Source organism: Eupeodes corollae, chromosome 2 (assembly GCF_945859685.1).
Source record: "Eupeodes corollae chromosome 2, idEupCoro1.1, whole genome shotgun sequence".
Classification (NCBI taxonomy): Eukaryota; Metazoa; Arthropoda; class Insecta; order Diptera; family Syrphidae; genus Eupeodes; species Eupeodes corollae.
The window spans coordinates 10,912,864-10,925,337 of NC_079148.1; the positions used below are offsets into that span (position 1 = coordinate 10,912,864).

The 12,474-nt window shown below is 30.0% G+C and overlaps 1 protein-coding gene and 1 long non-coding RNA gene across 4 annotated transcripts in view; one reads left to right on the plus strand and one right to left on the minus strand.

The window, feature by feature from the left end:
* The window catches only part of LOC129944675 (uncharacterized), a 35,572-nt gene extending 30,013 nt beyond the window's left edge, over window positions 1–5,559 (minus strand). Inside the window, exon 1 of the long non-coding RNA XR_008781475.1 lies at window positions 5,422–5,559. This is a non-coding gene — a long non-coding RNA (uncharacterized LOC129944675). The remainder of the gene's footprint in view (window positions 1–5,421) is intronic.
* LOC129944673 (broad-complex core protein) overlaps window positions 1–12,474 on the plus strand; it is a 71,023-nt gene that overhangs the window by 12,567 nt on the left and 45,982 nt on the right. The window lies entirely within an intron of this gene.

The window sequence follows — 12,474 nt, forward strand, 5'->3', positions numbered from 1 at the left end:
TTTGACATTTTCGAAACAAAAATTAATACTTCTTCTTTCAAATTGTCAAAGATCAATAAGACTTAGATTTCTGTCAATTTAATTATATTCACCACACTTTGAACATAAATCTAACAAAATAGACAACTGTACTCGAAATATAATCATTAAAAACGTAATTTATTCACCTCTTCTATATCCCTATTTCTATTTAAACATTCTTTGGTTTAAATAATGAATCACACTTGGAAACAAACAATTTCAAAATTATTTCACGACGCGCAGTTTAGAAATTGGAGTGCAAGTACCTTTTATATAAAATAAAATAATAAAAGGATGGGGATATAATACATATCCGATGGCCTTGGTCATTAACCATTAGAGAGAGAAAGAAGAAACAAAAACAACAATAATATTGTCTATGTTTTATCTGTAGTTATCTTTTTATTATTTCTTAACATCTTTAGCCTGTGTTTCGATCCCAGTGCCCTCTATAAATATCTACTAATGCAGTCAGGGGGATTTTCTGTCTACTAATTGATAAATGACATACCCCTTTATTGCAAAATATATAGAACACAAAGCAAATGAAGATAACAGGAACAGGGATGACAATGTTTAGTCGGTAAGTAAATTTTACAGCAAAAGATAACTGTCAACAACCTAACTCTTGTAACTAAACGTCAAAACTGTGAATTCAGTTTAAAATATGCTTGGGATTAATATCTGAATGCACTTTCTTAAAGATCTCAACTAACAACTGTCAAAAGAAGTGTAAGTGTAACCTTAAACATATTCGAACTGTCAAAACTGTGTATTCAGTTAAAAATATGCTTGGTATAAAGATCTGAATGCACTTTCTTAACGATTCTTAACTAACAAATGTCAAAAGAAGTGTAAGTGTAACCTAAAACATATTCGAATTGTCAAAACTGTGTATTCAGTTTAAAATATGCTTGGGATAAAGATCTAAATGGACTTTCTTAACGATTCTCAACTAACAATTGTCAAGAGAAGGTGTAAGTGTAACTTTAAACATATACGAATTGTCAAATGAAAAAGTTCTAGGTACCTACAAGCCCTTATGTTTTGTGTGTTCAATAAAAGATCTTCTATCATCCCTGGTCCAACTTCATTGCCATGTAAAAAAGAAAAGAACTGTGTGTGTCATTTGTGTGGGAAGAAAAAGAACCGGCTTGTTAAAGGAACTCCCTTGATCATTTAATTTTATTAATTAGTATTTCCAAGAAACTATAATTTAGTGAATATTGTGATCGCACAAAATAAAAAATGGAAGAAAAAGAGTGACATATTCACGATGACAATAGTTTATAAGTTCTTTGTATTTTGTGGTGACCAAGCCAAGAGTTCACATTCAGTACAGTTAAAATTGAAAGGAAATGGCTAATATAATGAACTGACATTAGAGATGCGTCAGACGGATTAAATTTAATTTCATAACAAGCAACAAATTGATAATTATTCACAAATAAAAAATAAATAACTTAACATAAAATAAAACTGCATTTATCTAATCTCAACGAATTTAAAATGAAAAAAAAAACGAAAGTATCAAAACGCGTCAACAGCACTAGTTCAATGTTTGCTTTTTTTAATCTAACCTTGGAGATGTTATTAAACCCCCAAAGTTTTTTAACCTTTTGCTTGCCAAAAAAAAAAACTGAATTCAAAAAACACAAGCAACACGAGGGGGACGATAAACACATGAAAATATCAACGTTTTTTTTTATTATTATTTTGTTCTTTTTCTATACATTTTGCCAAAAAAAAAGCTGTATAGAACAAATTTAGCAAATGCACACACAATAAGAAAACCAAAAACAAAATACGAAAAAATTGCAAAATAAAAATGGGAGAATGGGGAAACTTTAAAAAAAATTCAAACGTATAAATATGCCTACTACCTATGTTTGCATGTATAAATCAGTGAGTCTTATAATTCTCCACAAATGCAGCTCAAAAATTTGCCAAAAGTATATATAAAAGAACGACCAACACATATTTGACGTTTCTGTTGTAACTCTTAGTCGTTCGACCAATGCTATCCATTCGCTGTTGTTGTTGTTGCAATTGGTTTGTTGCATATAAATCTATTAGTCCCAAATGCAGGCTTGCCAGATTAGGCTATTCTGTCAAAAAATTGAGCACTAAGAGCTTAGAATGACAGACTTATCATAATTTTGCTATAAGTTGCCCAAATCTAATTTCATCTCTTTTTATTTGAAACTGGGCTATTTCTGTTCCAAAATTGCCAAAAAAGAATTGAATTTGACTGCTTAATAATTAAAATTGAGCTATAAGTAGCCTAATCTAATTCTAACAATTTTGCATTGTGCGTAATGCGTTTTCACCCTTATTTGAAATAATTAGTGAGCCATGTAATGTGAAATTGAGCTATTTTTTGGGCTATTTTAAATCGACTCTAATTTTGGGCTATCCAGCTAGTTTAAGGACATTACGATGGTAACCCTATGCAAAAGTATATTTTTATACTTATTTAAATGCTGCTGCGGCTAATGCTGATGCATGGCGTGGAGGGTAACGCACTCGCGCATGCTTTATACCAAGAAACCACGGCAATGTATGGAGAAAAATGGGGAATTGCAGCATACAAACAATTTTTCTAACACAAATTTAATTCAAAGTAAAACTAATGGAGAACGAACGAGAGAGAGAGATTGAATGAGAAAGAGAGAGCTTTTCAAATACAAGCTTGAAAAATATCTCTTAGATTTATAAAGAGAGAACGAGACTATGAATAAGGGAGGTGATCTTGCTTTTGCTTTTGTATTAGAGAAATGTTAGATCGATCTTTTGTATTTGTGCGGGGTAAAATTGTACATGTGTGAGGTTTTCTAACACAAATTTAAATTTTGTTTTCTTTTTATTATGTGTACATATATGCATTTATGGCCCTGACCTCTTTTAAAGTTAACTTGAACTTGAATCGACAAACCTAAATAGCTTAGCTATAGAAGCTATAAGTAGTGATAGTTATCTACCGCTTCGCCGTACCGCACCGCATCACACCGATCATATACGCCATTAGGCTATTTGCAGATTTATACGAAGAATCAAAAAAGAACCAATAAGAGAAAAAGAGAGAGGGGATGGAAGGGGAGGGGAGAGAGAAAGAGAGAGAATAAATTATTTTAGAGGGTGATTCAAGAGTAGATATAGGTATGGAAATAGTCCCACCACGAGGCGAGGCAAGTCAAAAAAATGATCTAACTAGGTATAAATTATTGCATGATTGTTGCAATATCAAGAAAAATATTATCTATCTTTGATTAAGATTTCAGTTTTTATCTATTTTTCTATTTCTGTCTCTTTTTTTCTACTAAAAACTGCCATAGTGCTTTTTCTTTTGAAAATAGAAATTTGGTTAGATTATATTCTTATCGTCATTCGTCATAGAAAAACTTATAAAAATAAAGAATAGAAGATTGCATATTCCAAACTTTGTTTAACGAATTTATCAACAGTAAAAGTGTGCAAGTCATAACTTTTTGAGCTCAGACAACTTTTTTTTAAGTCTTAGTGCAATAATAATAATTTTTGTAGGTACATACATTAGGTTTTAGATATTTTTGTGTATGAATTTCTCTATTATTTTGATTAGGTAATATGGCGTGGGAGTTATTTTTATGGGTAGATAGGTTTGCATAGTGATATTAAGCAGGAAGATAGGTATATAGTAATCCATTAGATGTGCAGTGGAATTTTTTAATTGCATAACAAATACTTTCATATAAAAGACTCAAAATCTTAAAGATTAGAAATGTTTATTAATAAATAAAAAACATTAAGAGAAATCTTCTAAGAATTTGCAATTTTGAAACATGCTTCATGCTTTAGAAATCTCTTGGAGGTTTAAAGAAAGTCAATATTATTTCAAAAGGTTTATTTATCTATCTTTTAAGAAGAATTTCACAATTATTTTATTTATTTACTATCTCTCTAGCAATTAACAGGTTTTCTATAATTTATGGTATAAATAACCATAATGTTTTGAATTTAATCCTATTTACATTGAGTCATCAAATTTATCTTTCAAGTTATATTACTTAAGTTTGTTTGTTTGCAACTTTAAAATCCTTTTTTGTTCCAAATTGTAATCTCTGGTAATTTCCTATTTGAATGTAACTTATGCATAAATTAAGGTACGTGCACATTATCATGTTCAAAAAGTTATCATGAACAAATATGACTAGAAAGACCTTATACCTAAAAGCTACAACCTCAGTCATTTATTTAATTGCAAACATTTTAACTATATTATCTTAACAACGTATCAATTGTATTTTAAGGAACAGTATACATACGAGTATATTCAAAACTTTTGACTTTTGATTAAGAATTGAAACTATGGACTCTGTGATAAAATATATTACTTCCTATGATTTTTCTGTTGGAATTAATCAACGACAGAATTAAATCTGTAAATAAATAGTTTTTAAGCTCTTTGTCTAAAAGACAATTGACAGCTGTCAGAAATGGGAAAAAAGGCTCCGTCAAAAAACGAAATATGATTTATTGTTCAGGAAAACACTTGTTGTTCCTTCTTGAGAAAACTCTTCATAAACAATTCTGACTTTCTGGTATAGTTTTCATCAAGATTTTGTCATTCCTTCAATTAAAAATGATTTTTATTAATTAAAGATTTTTCTTTTTAAATATCCCGCTTTCTTTTGGCAACTGTAACTTATAAAGTTTTCATCTGACATTTAAAAAGTAAGTAAAGCGTTCAAATCCAATAGAAATGGATTTGTTTTGACAGCCCGTATGAGCTATATTTTTTCTTTTCCTTTTTGTAAAACTATCAATTTTTAAACAATCACTGTGGCCTTCGAAGACTACATAATCGATGCTATCGGGCAAATTCAAGCTTATTTATGTGCCAAAGTCATCAAATACTGGACTTTTCGAATGCACGCCACCCATTGAAGCCGTTTCGACCATTCAAACTATGTTAAATTTCACAGATGGTGTCATTGACAGGGCTTTCAAATAAAGATGAAACCTTATTGATATCTCCTATGCCTACAATTTCCTTTGTTTAATTTTAAAATCGACCCGTCTTAAATGGAAAACACTTTACTTAAAATGTCATATTTTTTAAAATATTATTGCTCACTTTTCACAAATAAGTTTTTGTCTCATGTAATGCTTCATTTCAACATATCTTAAACTGTCAACTGACAAATTGTTTGTTAAGGCCTTAAACACTTTATATAAATACTTGTCTAAAGAAGGTCCATTTAAATCAGTAACAACGTGATTAAAAACAAACAACAAAAAACACGCTCTCTTAGCACTTTATTATCATAGAATTACAAGTAGGTAAAGTAGTTCTAAAAATCTCAATCTAAATTATTGAAGTTTAGGGTAAGTTCACAATGGATTTTCTATAAAGCTTACCTTTTTGGGTAGAATTTTTTATCGCGTAATCCATGTTTTTTTTCGAATAATTCTTTTAAACCTATTTTTATATTATATATATTATTATTTCTTTCTTAACAAAAGTAATATAAACAATTTTAATTAAAACAAAAACACTTTTTTTAACTTTCTTTTTTTCTTGAAATAATGAAATTTTTGGAAGGCTTTCAAATTTTCTCATGAACTATTCACTTTGGATTTTTTTCTCTTTACTCTTCATCATCATTTACATGCGTACTCCCACACATTTACATAGATATATATAATATATGTATATATATTATCATTTACATTTGTATTAGATCACTCAACTTAAAAATGACTTATAAAATGGTGAAACTTTATCTAAACTTTTCATAGGTTATCGAACTTTGGTGTTAAAGCTTTAAAGCTTTTATTTTTTTCGGTTATAAAATAATTATATTACGCACTTTTTCAATATTACTTAATCCTTTTTTCACAATATTTAACATAATTTCAACACATTTTCATCTAAATAGATGCTAAACAGAATTTCCTTTTTCATTTTCAAAGAATTTCCATAAAATCACTCATTTTTTGAATTTAAGATCACAATTTTCATCTTTTTTTCACACAAGGACCGATCGAAAGCAAAAATCCGTTATATTTTTGTACCGTTTGATTAGAAAACCGCAACCGAACTGATCAAGTCACAACGATGTAAAAGTTGTTGAAGTGTATACCGAACTTACAAAATTTATTTTACAAACACCATTACAACTATTTACAGGCAACAGGCGCCTAGTTTTTCCCCCTCCTTACTCATAGATTATAGTGTAATGGAAGAGAAAAATAACTATTTCTGGTTTTTCTTGTTGTATTTTTGTCTATTTTCCTTCTTCTCTATGGGAGAGTATAGACAAAACTAATAACACTAGCACCACACACCACATCGAAGTCGCAACTATTTGCTTGAAGCATAGAAAACTAGAAAAAAAGGTCTTCTCGTTCACATCATCGGATGGAATGTTGGAATAAACATAGAAAAAAAAAGCTTTTTCTATGCTCTTTATTCGGATAGGCCTATTATAGGCCTCTGTGATAAGTCTTTTTTTATTTTTCCGTTTTCTTGTTTAAGATTGAGTATGATAAAGAGCGTGTGTTTTTTAACGCCAGGCCACATATGCTCACTCATATTATGAATAAATTTGGACTTGAGATGAGCTTTTTTGAAAACAAGTTGGATAAATGACATTTTTTAGAAAATAAATTAAAAAAAAATAGACATGAATTTTGATAAAGACTTAAGGGACTTGAACGTATTGTCCCAAAGACTTTGAAAACCTTTTTAACAACTTAAGGGATAAGGTCAACTTAGAATTTTCGAAAAATCTTCTTTTCTTTAATTTTAAATGGTCCATTAGGATCTGGTTTTAAATATTAAAAATAAGTTCATACAGCAAATACTGCATTTTTTAGTTAGCCGGTGTCATAACTCAGACTATCTTAAACCGATTGTCAAGAAAGTATAAATATCATTAATTTTATTCCTTTCATTCATTAAAATGTTATAAACAATTATGTGAAGAATGTTTAGCCCAAATGCTAATTTTTCCCTTTAGAAGTGTGAAATTTGGCAAAATACTATATGTTACAAAAATCTATTATTAAATTAAAAAACAATAACATTAAAAAAAATAATTACTCATTGTGATAAAAAAAAAGTTATTAAAAACAGCTGTTAGTCTGCGCGTAGATCTTTAACTCATCACAAGAACTCTACACTGCCGACATTTTTAAGTGATTGGTTACGGTAAAAATGCTGCTAAATTACTGTTTCTGTATTCTCTTCAGTAATGTTTCTGCAAAAAATGTCCAAAAAGTTTATTGTTTTTACCTACAGATTTTAAACTGTTCTACACTTTTAAATCACACAAAAAAGTTTTAAATGATGCAAAATATTGAGATAGACCAAAAATACTAAAATCTTCAAAATTGCAGATTATAGGGAGTGCCAAATGCAGACGTGAATACTAACTTATTCATCTTAGTGCAGTCATTCTTTTACATAATCGGTTTTTTAACATTAATGGCATATACCGCTCATCTTGTAAATTGCAGATAGAACGCAAGTGTGAGCCCGCCATTAATGTCTTAAACTGTGTATAGCGTCTGCATTAATTTTAACGTGACAGTTACTTTTATCAACTGTAGAGAATATCCCACATGGTTGACATTAAGGTCACTGAAGATTAAGGTTACAGAAGATGATTGTCTAAATTTCATTATTTTTGAAACATTCAACAAACAACTATTCCAGTTTAATTTTATGTTTTTACTTACCCTAAACTGTCAATTGGCAAATTTTCTCCTAAAATCTTCAAGACTTTATTATAATTAAAGTGTTGAGAGCATTGTGGGATAACCTTAAAAAGCCTATCTAAAGACAATAACAAAGACTTGAAAATACAAAGCATTTATTAATACATTAAATAACAGCCCTATTTTGCTATTCACGTGGATCGTATATTCCACTAACCCATTCGATTCCCTTTCACACTGCCTTTGCATTCTGCTATCCATCAAGTGAACTACATTATCCCAAACCAATTTGACATTCATATCAACAGCTGTTAATGAAAAAATCTTGGGAATGTTGGATAAATTATTTTGATTTATAAAAAAATTAAGTTTAACAAATCCACCTGTACAGTATTTGACTTTATATTCCAATTGTAAGTAAAGAAATAAGAAAATACTCAAAACAGAGAGCTTCGAAGAAATGTTAAAAAGTGTCTGCCTTCCCCTAAAAATGTTAATATTCTTTTATTTATAAAATAAATATTCTAAATTTAGCAATAAATTAGTTTTCACTTACATTTTCTTACAAAAATTAACAAACCAGACATTAAATCAAAAATCCGCTGCATTTTATATGCGGATATGAATTGTATAGAATGAAAGCTTTCACGTGAATAGAAGAATACCGCGCAGTTTTACCGACGTTACCGACATACCCAGATTCACTTCGAATGAATAGCAGAATAAAGATTAGTGAAAATTCAAGTAAAATTCCAACCTATGACTATGAATAGCAGAATAGGCCTGTAAGTCAAAACTCAGTGTAAACATTAGACAAAAAGTAAGGTTTGGAAAAAAAGTGTCGGTGTACAGTTGTTGTGAATGCTTTAACATTACAATGACAGAAGAGGACAGAGCGTGGTAATTCATCCCACATTCGCGTAGTCCAACTAAAGAACTTATCTCTGTACTTTAAAATACGTCTTAGATTGGGTTCAAGGATAAATTGATGAGCATTTCAAGGATCACAAGTATTGTAGTTGATCTATCCAAGAGGGGGAAAATTGCAACGATTCATTTTTGAGATCAATTTGTATTCTAAATGTTGAATTAAAAATAAAAATCAAAAAACAAAATAATAATTTAATATTTTAAAATTCTCCAAAGTTGGGAAGTATACTTTCTTTTAAAAGGTAAACAGATTGTGTATTGTGGCTAATTCAGAAGGTAAGAACTTATTTTCAAACGTCTAGTGGCATTATTTGGCGACATCGTCAAATCGTGATCGTTCCACAAGTCATAAAAGTTCTTAGTTCATAAACTTCACTATGATGGAAATTAACGATAAAACTTTGAAACTGACAGTTTTGTCATCTAGTTATGGGTACGTTCACAATGAAGGTTATCAAGATGTATTTACAATTGGAAAACTTTTTTGACTATACTTGATGCAGAATTGTATCAAAACCTTGTCTACCACTTTTTAATTAAGTAAACTTCTAAGTTGGAATGGAATTTTCCAAGAATTTTTAAGTTCAGTTTGATGCCTATGTCACATAATACCTGATGCTATGAATGAGAACCGATATAAAAACAATACAAATACAAATTCAGGGTTAGAACAGGTTACATGAAATTCTTAAATTCTTGAAAGAAGTTCCCTATCTAGGTTTGCCTCATACCTAATGATTCACTTCTTTAAATTTTCACACGGATCTTAACCAAAAAAAAAAAGGTCCTTTCAATCAAAGCTATAGTGCACCTGTTAATGTACATAATAATACCAAAAGGTCCTTTTGTTGTCTTTGTCATCAACCCTCCTAAAACCTACGATAGAATAAAAAATAAGATTAATTCTATTTGCGATTCACTATTTTCGCTTGTGTCATTTTTCTGACCTTGATCGAGATTGTTTACCTATGCACATATACCTACCATCTCTTTTGCTCTTCATTCTCTATTCATTCTCTCTCTTTCTTTCTGTCTTTCTTCTCGTTTGTATACTTAATTCAATTTTTATAATATTTAATCTAAATTGCATATCTAAAATATCTATCTCTTCGCTATAGGTATGGAAAATAAAAAAAAAACTTCTACTATTCTGTCTGCGCAGATAAATTCCGCTTTGTCTGCAGATTTGTTTTGTTTGTTTTTTTGTCTCTTTCCTATTCTCTCACAAAGGATGTCCGTTTGTGAATTTAAAAAATAAAAAGAACTTAAATCAAATCCAATCTTCCAAAAAACCAGTTCCTAGAGAGATCGTGCATTTTTTCTCAAAAAATTAAAAGTGCAGACAGCTTAGGTACCTTCAACGAAGCGAAACTCGAAATATCGCCAAAGTCCTTTTTAAGATAGTTTTTTTTTTTTTTTCAAAACTAAGAAAACAAAAAAAAAAAATAATAAATTCCTTTGAAACTAGAAAAAAGAAATACAAACAAACAATAGCAATAGGAAACAGATTGAAATCGCAATCATAAGAAACACAGACGAAAAGGAAAAACGACAAACACGAACAATAAGAAAACCAAAAACAAAGTCTAAAAATGTATCTGAGATACTTTTTAAGCTATAAAAGCAAAAATATCTAACATTGTGGTTGTGGTTTTGAGAGTATAGTAGTTGTTGTGGTTGCTTTTTGGGGGTACGACGAGCGACGCGTCTGAGAATTGAAAAAAATAAAAAAAAAGCTTTTGAGAGTTCGGAAGAACGCTATACCTTACCTACTGTCTTCCCAACTCTCCTCACCATGATAGTCATAGCAATATCTAATCTAATGCAATTGTATGGCGTTTCTTGACACAAAACAACGCTAAAAAAAACAGCGTCGCTGTCGTTGTTTTCGCCGCGTCGTAGTCTAATGTGAGAAGAAATGGAAGCTAATAAATAACACAGACCGCGAAAGGTAATTGACCGTTTGTCCGAAATTGCCACTAGGTTAAGGTGAAGGTCATTCTATGCATGCGAAAGAGAGAGAGTAGATATATACAGAAGAAGGAGAACAAAATAGCTTGTTCTTGTTATAATCAGCAGTGCGAGTGGCATTGGCAGTGGCAGCACCAGCAATAGGAAGAACTCAAGCTATAGCTCTCTGTGTCTGAGTAGAGTATAGAGTAGGTTAGGTAGTAGTTAGGTTAGGTATAGCTTCTCTGACTCTGAGTAGCTATAAAATTTTTAGGAGAGAAAGTCATAGATATCACAATCTCACACATGCTCAAATAGTTTGTTTAAATAAAATCAAATAAATAAATTAGAATCTAATACCAAAAAACATTTGCATATAAACGTAGGTTTAGTGTGACTTCACGTGGCGTCCATAGTCATACTAGACCAAGGCCAAAGTGATAGTGAGATAAAAAACAAGAATTCATTGCATTTGTTTTTTTTTTGTATAAACTTTTAATTTATTTGTTGACAAAATTTAAGAAAAAATTTTAATGTTTTGTTTTTATCTTCTACTATACTGGAAATAGATTTAAATACAAATAGATTTGTATATGTATTTTTATTATGTTGTTTAATGATTATCTCTTAATTAATGGAATTTTTTTCTTAATTTAATCTGTCAAATTTGACGGATGTTGGAATATTTATTCCTAAAACTTTCCTATTGAAACTGAAATTTCTTCAATAAGATGTAAGAACATCTAAACTGTCAAAATAGTCAAACGATGTAATTTCATTGTTTTTGTTTACGGGGTTTAACACTGGCAACTCCATCCTTACCGACAGTTTATTTGACAGATGACATTCATTTAAACCCACGCAAATGAGTTGTATTTCAAGAAATCTCTCCAACAAAATCTTTAAGTATTTACAAAATTCAATCTTTACATAAAAGCAAACTAAAAATCCGTGAAATTTACTCAAGTTATAACAACAACCATTGGCTTCGAACTGTCAAACGTAATAATACAACTTATGGCTGAAAGGAATAGGCTTTTGAAAATACATTATCACTGACAGCTTATAGTAATTTTGTTTAAAGCAATTTATTTCAAAATGGTGGCTGTTCAGCGTTTTTTCGATGACTTCTACTTTTTTTTCAGGATCAACAGCCGAGCTAAAAGCTCTTGTAATTTATTGATCATATGCGATGTATTGATTTTTGGTCAAATTGCGCTCTACTAATAGGAAAAGTCAAACGTTATTTGACTTTTTTTAACCCTAAAATTCGAAAATTGAGTACTTAAAGGTTTTTTTCGTTCATAATCTTTTGAGACATAACTTCTAAGGTCCTAAAGGACCATTTGAAATAAATGTAAATTGATTTTTGAAAAATTGTAAAGTGTCATTTGACCTTAATGAATAATTCCTCATGATTTATGAATGAAATGAGACTTACAGCTTGAAACTTGACCACTTAAATATTTTCAAATAAATTCTAAAGGGACGTAAACATGTCCGGCAGTCAGTTGTGCAGTTTATATTTCTAAGATTTCTGAGAATGTTCTCAATCGGTTTGACAGAACAGGAGAATGAAATATAAATAATTCACCATTTTTTCAATCAAATTAGTTTGGCATTTCCTTTCCTTAATTCTTGAGAAATCAAACCATACAAATTCTGTTTTTAGATTTCTGACAGCTAAAATTTGACTCTACTTGTTATCAGGTTGTCAAAATTAAAACTGTCAAACGTTAAAAATGGCCTATGGAGTATGACTCTTTCATATTATATGCACCAAAATCAAGTGTGACAGGTGAATAAACATTTGATCAATGAAAGGGAATCAGGTCAGCCATTTTCTTTTTCTACTTTGACAGATCTATA